We start from the raw sequence: 12543 nt of genomic DNA on the forward strand, positions 1-12543 counted from the left end.
TCCTGTAACTGAGAGTGAGCTCTGAGGGTGGATTTTTTTTTTTTTCTTTTCCTAATTCAAGTCAGATTGACAGAATGTCTCCAGAAAAAACCCTGACCTGCCTAGAGCTAGGTGATAATTAAGGTGTTGGGAAAGATACGGTGGCTCTCACCTGCTTGATCCCTTCAGATGCCAGGGGCTTTCAGACTGTAAGGCTCTGAGAGAATGTTCTTTTCTGATGACTTAGACCTAGGAGAGAATCCGTAGGAAGTAAAGCAATTATACTCATTGTGTAACTTAATGACACAATGTAATGTGTCTGCTAAGTGGATGTGAATATATGTGGGTTATTAAAGCAAGGTTATGGATCTGAAGAAAGCAATAACCAAACTCTAAAACATTTATGACAATATTTAACAAGCTAATATTAAGCAGACTTTTAAGAAGTTTCAAGCAACTTCATATAATAAATGGAATTAACCAAAAAGAAACAGCAGCTCCAAAGAGTATCAGTCCAATCAATCTTTTTCTCATTTTGTAATAATTTATTTGTATTATTCTCTGAGACACTGTGAACATATGTGTTTATTTCTGCTTTGATCTATTGAAACTCATTACCAAAGGGCTTTTTCTAAATATCCTCTGAAATATTTATATAAATTACAGACATAACAATATTGTTTATAAATTGACTTTTATTCTTTTTCTTTTTCGTACACCCAAGTCTTAGTAAGCTCTAATCTCAGCATCTAATTGTTGTGCTTCTGTTAGTGGGGACAGGGAGATCTCAGGGTTTATAACTCTCCATCTGTGCTGGAAACTTGTGCATTTATTGCATATTGTTTTTGTCAAAAAAAAACAGGAGGAAGTGCAAAATCTGTCTATGCAAGATAATGTGACCTTTCTATGTATCGATAGCATTCCCTATTGTTGATTGTATTACGGAGTGTTGATGCCATATACTTGCCCTATGCTGTACTAACACTTCTGCTTTTTAATTTAATCCATAAGTAAAGGAAATACTATACAATTATTATTTTTTAATTGTAGGAAAATATGCTTACTTAACTTCAAATTGATAATTTTAACCACGTTTAAGTGTACAATTCATTGACTTGAAATATACTCTCATTGCTGGGCAGCCATCACCACCATCCATCTCCAGAGTTTTTCTAATCTTCGAAAAGTTAAACTCTGTAACCATTAAACAGTAAGGTCCCATTCCTGTCTCTCTCCCCTGCTTCTTACAACAGTCATTCTACTTTCAGTGTCTATGAGTTTGACTACTCCAGATAATGCTAGGGAAGGGGCTCCGAGGGGGCCCAGCCTCAAGCACTGCCTTTCCCTTTTCCTTTTTTTTTTTTTTTTTTTTTCCTTTGGAAGAGAGAAGAACAGAGTGTTCAATTCTGCCCTATTTATGTTTCTACTCGGAAGCAAACGTTGGGTGTGTGTGTGTGTGCGCTTGTGTTGGTTTTTTAAAGAAATGGGAAGAAGACAAATAAAAGCTCTCTCCCCCTTCCCTTTCCTTGGTCTTGCTTTCCCCTGCCTTCTCTTCTGTCCCTCTCAACCCCCTTCTCCTGCCCATTTTGTTATGTTGTTTTGTTTTGCTACATTTTGGTTTGTAATCCTTGGTTCACCAGGTTTTCTATTTTCAGTAAAGTCTCGTTATGCCAAAAAAAAAAAAATCTTGTAGTGGAATCATGCAGTATTTGTCCTTTTATGATTAGCTTATTTCAATTAGCATAGTGTCTTCAGGTTTCATCCCTATTACAGCATGTATCAAAATTGCATTCCTTTTTAAAGCTGAATGCTATTCCATGATTGGTATATACCACATTTTGTTTATACATTCGTCCATTGTTTACCCATTCATCCATCAGTGGGTCCCTAACATGGGCCATATACCTGGCCCATGACCTATTTTACACTGAACTGAACTATTACCTGAAGGTTAATTCATAAAACAATGAAATAATGGACAAAAAGGTCAAACTGGTTGCCTCTTATCATCCACCATTTCTCTAAAGAAGGTAAAAGAAAGCTAGTGGTAATTAGTTGTATCTTATAAAAATTAAGAGTTGACATAAATTTTATCTTGCAAATAATAGAGCTATATTTGGTTGAAAGTGGTCTAGTAAACTGCACATAGCAGCAACCCACCTTGGAGAACCGAATGTATCTTTGCCATCTCAAGTTAGATATCCATTTGAAAAGCATTCATTTCAGTCCTCCCTTCCAGGCAATGACTGCTGCCCACTGATGTGTTCAAGTCCAGACCTTGACGGACATCTTAGATTGTTATGTAATCTCTTTCACCACCAACCTAGTCCAAGTATGAATTCTTACAAGCAGCTCACAAATTTATCAACTTGTTTCATACCTTTTGATATGTCCCTGTGCTAGGTCATTGTGGTTAGCATCTGGAACAATTTCATAACTGGTGTCTGATTTCATTTTTGTCTCTCAGTCCCATTTTCTAGGATCAGAAGACTTTCTAAAATACAAACCTGGTAATGTGTCCCTCTTATCTCATATATTTTTACAAGTTTCTCAGTGCCCTTAGGATAAAGTCAAAAGCCCTGATTTAGCTTGAAAGGACTGTTATGACTGTGCCATCCTTTTTTCTCTCTGCCTACTCTTCTTTTCTCTTCCCTTAACCTTCTGCCTCTCTTCAGTTACTTAAATGCGTATTCTCAATTCTAGGGCTTTGTACGCATTGTCATCTGTGCCAGGAATACCCTTTATCTCTCTTACCTTTGCAAAGCTGACTTCTATTTCTATATATGTTGTCAATGTAGAAGAAATTACATAGCTGTCTTCTCTTGACCCACAAATCTAAGCAAACTGGTCTAACTCATTGCTTTCACTCAACCTGTGATTCTCCTACAGAAATGTATTACATCATGTTATAATGGCCTTTTAGTTCATCTGTATTTCCACCAGACTAAAATTCCATGAGGGAGAATAAAACATCCATTTTGTACATAATTTTATTCAATCCTCTACCCTAATGCTTGGTGTTATGGATTGAATTGTGTCCCTGCAAAATTCGGAGGTTGAAGTCTTAACCTTAAGTATCTCAGAATGTGACCCTGTATGGAGATAGGGACTTAAAAATGGTAAGTAAAATTAAATGATGCTTATATAAATGGACACTGGTCCAGTCTGACTGGTGTTCTTAAAAGAGGAGGAGACACCAGAGAGGAAAGGCCAGAAGAAAGACCATGGGAGGAGACAGCAAGAAGACAGCCATTTGCAAATCAAGGAGAAAGACCAAACCAGTCAGAATCTTAATTTTGGTCTTCTAGCTTCTAGAACTATGAGAAATAAGCTTGTATTGTTTAAGCTATTAAGTCTATAGTATTTTGTGCTGGCAGCTCTAGTAGACCAACATGCTTTATAAATGTAGACCATCAACAAAAATGTGTTAGGTGAATGAAATACAGACAAAGTCAAGGAAGCTTTTCATTGGTTTTTAATTAACTCCACATTGATTATTTTATTAACACAAGTTCTGCACCTGCTGTGAATCCTTTATTCTGCTATACATTTTTTTTCATTTGTAACAACCTTGCAAGTTAGCCATTATTACCTCTACTTTTCAAGTGAGGAAACTGAAGCTCAGTAAGTTTAACGGAGTCTTCTGAGGATACCCAAGTAGTGGCAAAGATGAATTTTAAACTTGTGTGACTGGTTCTAAGTTCAGAACATTAGTATGATAACATAATACCTCCTACATCATCTCTTCTGATCAGGTTTACTTGATTTTGATTGTCTTATAAATAAAGCAGTGCCATTATTCTCTCTCTCTCTCTCTCTGGATACTGATTTCTATAATCAAGGAGAACTTGAACTTAAATATGGTTTGATGGTACACGATACCTTAGATAAACCATATGAATTACCTTGAGAGATAAGGTTTGCTCAATGTTTGGTGTACAGTTGACTTGAGTCTGTAAGGTGTTAATTATTTGATGAATTGAGAAAGTTCATATAAAATGCCAGTATAAAAAGCATGTTTTGATTGTGAAAAGTTATATAATTCACAGGAGAGTTTATTTTAAAATAAATTAATGATTCTTGTAGCATACATTTAAACCTGACTCTGGCAGCGTGATATGGTTGAAAGCCTATTCAATTTAGCATCAGAGGCAACTGGTTTCATATCTCCCCTGTAAGACCTACATGTGACATGTTCTTGATCCTCAGGTTCTCTCCCTGGATCCCGTTTTTCTTTAAAACAACATGAACCCCAAGGAATGGTTGTAAGGCTGGAAAGAGCAAACTCCTAAAACTCTGACACATACTGGGTTTTCAATCAATGTTATTATCGTCACTTTTGACATGAAGGAAGAAAGATTTACTTTAGGATGTTATAATGGAACATCTCCTCAAATCTAGAGTAATTAAGCCACATCTAAAATTATTAAACGAAAAACTGGAAATAATGAGTTTGCACTTTACCTAGAGCAATGTCTTATAATCATAAACCTCTAAGGACGTGTGAAATACTTGGTCAGTTATTCCCCTTTCTTTTCTTAGCTTATTTCCAAATGGGTACTGTCTGTGATGCATTGGAAAGTCACCTTTCTATCCCTGGGCATGTAAAGTAGAGAAGAGCCTGAGTAAATAAAAGGTCCTTTGGTCATGTCTCAGGAACTATGGTAACAAACTACAAGGAGGAAGCCCTTCACATTTACCAGGCCTGCAAGTTATCTTTAAGACTATTTCAGCATATTTTCTTATTTCATCCATGATCATCTCCTTTATTACTTAACAGAAGGTCCATTCACTCACTGTCTTAAAGAAATCTTTAAAATCATGTCCATTCACTGTTAAACTATTAGGGCTGACAAGGGAAGGGAATGGACTACTACTTCCAGTAACTTACTCTTAGTAACTGCTGTAGAACCCGTGCATGACTAAGGGCATTCTGCAAATCTGGCATGCTCTGCTTGTCTTTAGTTTGCTGTCAGATATGTCATGAGTGATGAGCTCTGCCAAGTTCACAGTGGAAGAAATGTCTTCGTCCATCTTTCTTAATAGGTTGATAAGCTTCAGTCATTTCTTCATTATTTCCAGCATGTTCTTGGCCTAAGTGTTGCTTGGTTTTTCTGAGGGATTCTTAGTTCGTTGAAAATAATGAATTTTATACATTTCCCCTCAAAAAAGACATTTATGCTATTTCTACTAATGCTGCCTTTTCTGTGTTTGACTAAAAACACTTTATTTCCAACATAATCATAATAATAATGTCTACTTGGCTGCATATCCAACTAAAATACACATATTGACTGGGATGTCAGCAAGGTGGTAGAATAGGAGGCCCCTGGCCTTAGCTACCAGTCAAAGAAAGAGCAACAAGCAATTATCCACAAATAATGACATTTTGAAAATCCCAGAACCCAGGGTAAAGGCGAAACATCCCTTTGGACCACAAAATACAAGAAAAGCTACATGTGAAGAGCACAAGGAACAGTTTCACTTGAACTGCATCAACCCTTTCTGAGGCTGACACAATGCCACACTAAGAGGGACTCCCTGGGCCAAGTTTCTCCAGTGGAGAACAGAGAGCCCTGGGTGGATATCCAGCTTCCATAGCATTTCAAGCTACTTCCTAAGAGGTCTATCCAGTTCTTTCTTATAGGAAGCAAGGAGGAAATGGCAGGGCTGGAATACCTAGGTTGAGCTAAGAACAAAGAAGGGAGGGAAAAGACTCACAGTGAGCACTAGTCACACTGCACCCCTGCTGGCAGTATCACCTGACCAGTGAGTCCAACCAGCCATTTGGCCCACCCTCGGAGCAAAGCCTGTGGCCCCATTTTGCTAAAGAGCACAGTTGGCAGTTCTGCCTGGCTCAGGTTTCCAGCCAGCAGTCCAGCCCAGCAGCAGAGCACAGCTGTTGGTCCCACCCAGAGAGGAAGCCAAGCCTGAGACCCTACCCAGCTGCAGAACATACAGCCTGTGGCCCTGCCCATTCAGACAGCAACCCTGTCCTATTGCAGAGCTCAGCCTAAGGGTCTGGTTAGGCAGAGAGCTAACAGTGATCCCACCAAACTAAGAAGCACATCCTGAACCTTTGAGGGGCCAGACAATCCAGACGGTGACCCCACCTGATCAGTCAGATCTTGGAGCCCAGCCCCTATCACCACCCAACCAAAAGATACTGGTTCTGATCCATCTATCAGCAACCTGGCCCAACTGACCTGCTAGAAATGACAGTCTGGTAGTAACCTGAACCTATTAGGAGGAATCCAAGGAGTGATCCTGATGGACTATAGGGCATAATGTGTGGCTCTGATCAATTGCAGAGACCACTCAGCAGCCTTGCCTGAAGGCAATTTCCAGCCAGCAGGAGCAAGCCTCTGGAAAGCATGGCCCGGGGCTCCACTTAACCATGAGTCATTATGGAATCCAACCTATAGATACAGTCAATTTCATTTTTTAAAAATATTTTTTAAAGTGTTTTATTTATTTCTGACAGAGACACAGAATCCAAAGACAGTTTCCAAGCTCTGAGCTGGCTGTTACCACAGAGCCCAACATGAGGCTCGAACCCATGAACTGTGAGATCATGGCCTGAGCCAAAGTCAGATGCTTAAACGACTGAGCCACCCAGGCACCCTGATCCAGTCAATTTCAGATTCCAACCAGTGGCATTACCCTTCCAGAGAGAACTAATGAATAAATTCAGTAAGGTACAGGATAGAAAATCAACATACAGAAATCAATTGTATTTCTCTACATTGACAACAAACTATCTTCAAAAGAAATTAAGGAAAAATTCCTATTTAAAAGGGCATCAAAAATAATAAAATACTTAGGAATACATTTAACCAAGGAAGTGAAAGATCCATACAGTGAATGTATAAAACATTGATGAAAAAAAAATGAATATGACAAATAAATTGAAAGATAACCTGTGTTAGAAGAATTTGTATTGTGAAATTGCCCATATTACCCAAAGTGATCTGCAGATTTAATCAAAATCCCAAGGGTCATTTTCTCAGAACTAGAAGAAAAAATTCAAAAGTTTGTCTGGAAGCACAAAAGACCCTAAATAGCCAAAGCAATCTTGAGAAAGAGGAACAAACCTGGAGGCATCACACTTCCTGATTTAAAACTATACTATAAAGAGATAGTAATTAGAACTGGTGTAAAATAGACTCATAGATCAGTGGGACAGAATAGAGAGCCCCAAAATAAGCCCCCTTATATATGACCAACTGATCTTAAGTGTCAAGAATACACAATGAGCAAAGCATAGTCTCTTCAGTAAGAGGTATTGAAAAAACTGTAACCACAAGCAAAAGAATAAAGATGGACCTTATCTTACACAACTCGCAAAAGCTACCTCAAATACTTAAATGTAAGATGTGAAACCATAAAGCTTCTCAAAGAAACATTGGGAGAGAAAGTTTGACAATTGTCTTGGAAATTATTTTTGGATATGATGCCAAAAGTATAGGCAACAAGAACAAAAATAAACAAGTGGAGCTATATCAAAGTAAAAAGCTTCAATACAATAAAGGAAACTGTCAACAAACCACAGTATGATCTAGGGATTGGAAACAGAATCTCAGAGATATGTACACTCTCATGTTTATTGCAGTGTTATTCACAATAATGAAGATACGGAAACACCATAACTGTCCATTGATGGATGAATGGATAAAGATGTGATATGTATATACCATCGATTCAGTCATGAGAAAAAGGAAATTCTGCTATTTGCAATAATATGGATGGGACTTGATGACATTATGTTGGATAAAATAAGACACAGAAAGGCAAATACTTGGGATCCAAAAAATTGAAATAATTAGAATGGTGGTTGCCAGGGGTTGATGAGAGAAATGGGGAGATACTGTTCAAAGGAAACAGACTTTTTGGGATCTAATGTATGTTGTGATTTTAGCTAATTTTATTATATTGTGAACTTGAAATATGCTAAGAAAGATCTTAAAACTTCTTACCACAGACAGTGTCATCTATGTGAGGTGATGAATGGGTTAGCTAATTTGGTTATGGTAATCATTTTACTCTCTGTATATATCATGTTGTATACCATAACTATATGAAGTTATATTTGTTAATAGTACCTCAATAAAACTGGACAAAAATGTATATTGTGATGTGGGTGGTACTTTAAGAATAGAGTTGGAAGGCTCCTGGGTGGCTGAGTCGATTAAGTGTCCTATTCTTGATTTTGGCCCAGGTTATTAGCCATGGTTTGTGGGATCGAGCCCCACATCAGGCTCTGTACTGACAGCATGGAGCCTGCTTGGGATTTTCTCTCTCCTCTTTGTCTGCCCTTGCCTTTCTCTCTCTCACATGGTAAACACATAAAACATTTAAAAAAACAAAAAATAGTGGGAGTTGGTGTACACAAGGAAGCAGAATAATTTATTTTTCTTATTGTTACATTTTTATAGTTCTTTGTTTTTCAAAAAGTAAATATATCATTATTTATGGGATTTGAAAAATTTAGAAAAAATGCCTCAAGTAATTCATTCATGGTCTATCACAGAGAATCATTATTAATAATTTCATATAGTTCATATATAATTTCCTTTTATGCATATGTTCATATGTAATATAAAATTTATGCATATATAAATATTATATTTTTATCGTATTAGCTTGATGAATACAAATTTCCATATTATCAGAATTTGTGAGCATTAATGATGACTACATAATTTTCCATCCCATAGATATAATTCCATATATCTTTCTTTTTATTTCCATTTGGTTTATATTTAAATTTTTGATATATCTAAATTTTAAAAAAGCAAAAGACATGTATCGAGGCATTTTGTTGAACCTATAATATCCAAGGAGAGTAGCTTCAAAATCACTAATTTCAGTTATGGTCATGGATTATTTGGTGTAGGGAATGTGTCTCACCTTTAGAACCCCAAGCTTACTGAAAAAATCCTGCCATGTGGTTATCCATTGAAATGTTTGTGAGAAAGTGAAATAATGGATGACTAATATCCAAAAATACATACTATGAAATTGCTTTTTCTCTGGTTGTCATGTGTAGACAAGAATCTGAATAAATGTAATAAACTATAAAAACAAAGTAGCAAATATTTATTTACAATACCAATATGCAGTGACCTCTGAAATAATATTATGTTGCTCTCAATAGCACCTACGTATCGGGCAAAGGCCAAGTCTCTGGGAGTTATTGGCAGTCCAGAGTTAGCCAGCCATCTGTGGCCTACACTCCAAGAGATACGATAGAATTGGGCTTGACTTAATCTGAAAATGAAACTGAGAGTCATATGCATGTGTAGGCATAGCGTTGCATTAGTGGTCTTCAACAGTAGCGATCCACAGGGCCTCTGTTGCATCAGTATGGGAGAGCAGAGCATGTAGGTCTTATACCCGAGCAACTTACCTTACCCGTGAATCTCCATGCAACTTTTTTTTCTTTTCCTTTGCTCTCATTCACATAAACACACCACTTTTGGAGTCTAAGGGACTAGCTCAAACTAAAATGTTGACACAGGTAAACTGGATATGTCTTATTCCCCTCCTCCATATCTCAGGGTTATTGTGAAGATTATGTGATGGTATCTATAAGACATCTGGCACAATTCCAAGGAGTGAAGAGGTAAATATGAATTGCAGTTTCTGATCCTCTCCCCTTCTTAGTGTTGATGACATTGGAGCTTAAATAATTTAAAGAGATTGATTTTTATTTTAAACAAAGCAAATAACAACAATAAACTGCTTGAATTTCTGAGAGTCGACATTATAGGGCCATTAAAATTTGTGAGCTGGGAAATTCCACGATAAAAAATGATACTCTAGGAGAAATATTTCGTCAGCATTTTGAAAGGTAGACTGAAAGTGGACAAGAGGATTGAACATAAAGATCTAGCAGTTGTAGGAGTATTTGTAAAAATACTTTATCAAAAAATATAAGGCTGTAAAAAAGAATTTCAGCAGCAGGGTGGGTGTGGAATTTCTGAATTTCCAGGATGAGAAGAAAGGTATCATAAAACTGTACATGTTATTACTTAGACTGTTTTCATCATTATTTGTTCCAAGAAAGAAAGTACTTTGTCCATAGATCAAATAAAGGAAAAGGACACAAAATATTTTATTTTCGGGTAAATGCACTAACTGCATTCGGATTAAGATGGAATGTAGGTGAAACCCAAGTGAGTAAGATTAGTCACTTGTAACACATTAAGTCTTGCAAGTTAAAAATACTGAGAAAACACAAAAGAGTTACTGCATTGTACCTTCTGTCAGAGTCTAACTTAATATCCTTCTCCTTTGACTAGGCCGTAAGAATAGACAGATTCAAAAATCATCCCCAAAGGGATGTTATATAAAACTGAATAATTATACCTTCATTTATTCTCATGTATTATGACTTTGCTATTTATGAGAAATATACTGTGCTACCTTTATGAATACCTAACTTAATTAAAACTGCAATAATGTATAGTCCCCCCATTTGTAGTGGGATTAGGTGGGTTGCTGAGGATAAAGGTACTACTATTTCTTATTGGAGTATCATTACTTATGGAGATACCTTCATTTTATTCGAGTATCATTACTTATGGAGATATCTTGATTTTCTTCTGATGTTTATTATGGGAATTAACAGTTGGCCCTCATTTTTTACAAAGAAACTTGATTGTTACCTCTTTCCCAAGGTTATTATGTGCACGATGAATAGTGAAGTGTAATATAGCTGAACCAAGATGCGTGTGATATCTGTACCTACTAAGTGGCTCCCAGCTTCCTTATCTTAGATGAAAATTCCTCTAAAATTATAAATCACTTTAGCTCATGGAATTCTTGAGCGATCACAAAAGATGTTCAACACGTGATCCCCAAGGGTTTGTAAGTACCCTTAACTGAAATGCTTTAAATTGTACCTAGAACAGGAATAGAGAATTCAGATGCCTTTGAAATGTTTAGGTATAATTTATTTTTTTTATTTTTTTTAATGTTTTTTATTTATTTCTAGGAGAGAGAGAGACAGCGTGAGTAGGGGCGGGTCAGAGAGAGAGGGAGTCACAGACTGAAACAGCCTCCAGGCTCTGAGCTGGCAGTTAGCAAAGAGCCCGACGCGGGGCTCGAACCCACAAACCGCGAGATCATGACCTGAGCGAAAGTCAGACACTTAACCGACTAAGCCATGTTTAGGTATAATTTAAGTCAAAACAGGAACACACAGCATAATTGCATTATGATAGTAAAGCATTATTTCATATCAGTAGTAATAATTAGAGTTTGGAGAATAAAATTAATTGCCCTGCACTTCATTTGGTCTGGAAACATGAGCAAGTAACTTCGTTTTGATTGCTCCTTGGAAGGTGATTAAAAGTAGATAATCATTGTGTTCCAAAGGCCAGTACACAAGCACAACTGAATAAGCCGTGAGTGGTGAATGTGAACTCCATTCTGATTGGGGGTTTCAACTATGAAATCCATTAGATTTGCTGCTTTTGTTTGAGCAGCTGTTGATGTGCAAATATATTCAGTGTAAATGTTTATATTAAACATTTAGACACAGTATGCAGTTTGCATTGTTTTAATCCAATAAAAAGGTATCTACAGCCACCCAGTTTTACATCTGTTTGCTTTATAATGGATCCAAACACATTGCCATGAAGGGTTTTTTCGTTTTGTTTAGTTTTGTTTGTTTTCTTTTTTTTCCAAATGAGCATTGCATGCCCACATGCAAGAGACAATGAATCAAGTATTTTGGTGAATTGTTGGTATATTTTCTCTCTGAAATGAAATTAAAACTTGGAAAACACCCCTAGATATTAAATTCAAGAGCCAGTGCCTCTTCTCACTGGCATAATGGGAAAGTGAAAATTGTCTGGAATATACTCCAAAGAGACTTACTTAATGGTAACTCCCTAAATAATAGGTAATTGGATGGTAAAGTGATGTGTATGGTTTAAGTGTAATTTAGTTGTTTCTGTCACTAGAATGTAATATGGTAGCTCCATACTGCTGACTCCTTTAACATCTGAGATGTGTATGGCAGTGGATCAGAAAAGAAATACACAGGGGTGCCTGGGTGGCTCAGTCAGTTAAGTACCCCACTTCAGTGCAGGTCATAATCTCATGGCTCATGGGTTTGAGCCCCATGTTGGGGTCTGTGATGACAGCTCAGAGCCTGGAGCCTGCTTTGGATTCTGTGTCTTACTGTCTTTCTATCCCTTCCATACTTTCTCTCTCTCTCTCTCTCTCTCTCAAAATAACCATTTAAAAAAAATAACCATTTAAAAATAATTTAAAAAAGAAATGAAATACATAGCCCAGCACTCTTGTCAATCACCTGTTTATTTTAAAAGTCTTGCTATTACTTTAAGTATCTATAATCCTATTTCAGAATAATAACTTTAGATTTTGACCAATGAATGGGGGTGGATGGGTGGCTCGGTCGGTTAAGTGTCTAACTTCATCTCAGGTCATGATCTCACGGTTCATGGGTTTGAGCCCTGCATTGGGCTCTGTGCTCACAGCTAGCTTGGAGCCTGCTTTGGATTCTGTGTCTCCCTCTCTCTCTGACCCTCC

This window comes from Crocuta crocuta, unplaced genomic scaffold (assembly GCF_008692635.1).
Source record: "Crocuta crocuta isolate KB4526 unplaced genomic scaffold, BGI_CrCroc_1.0 scaffold152, whole genome shotgun sequence".
Lineage (NCBI taxonomy): Eukaryota > Metazoa > Chordata > Mammalia > Carnivora > Hyaenidae > Crocuta > Crocuta crocuta.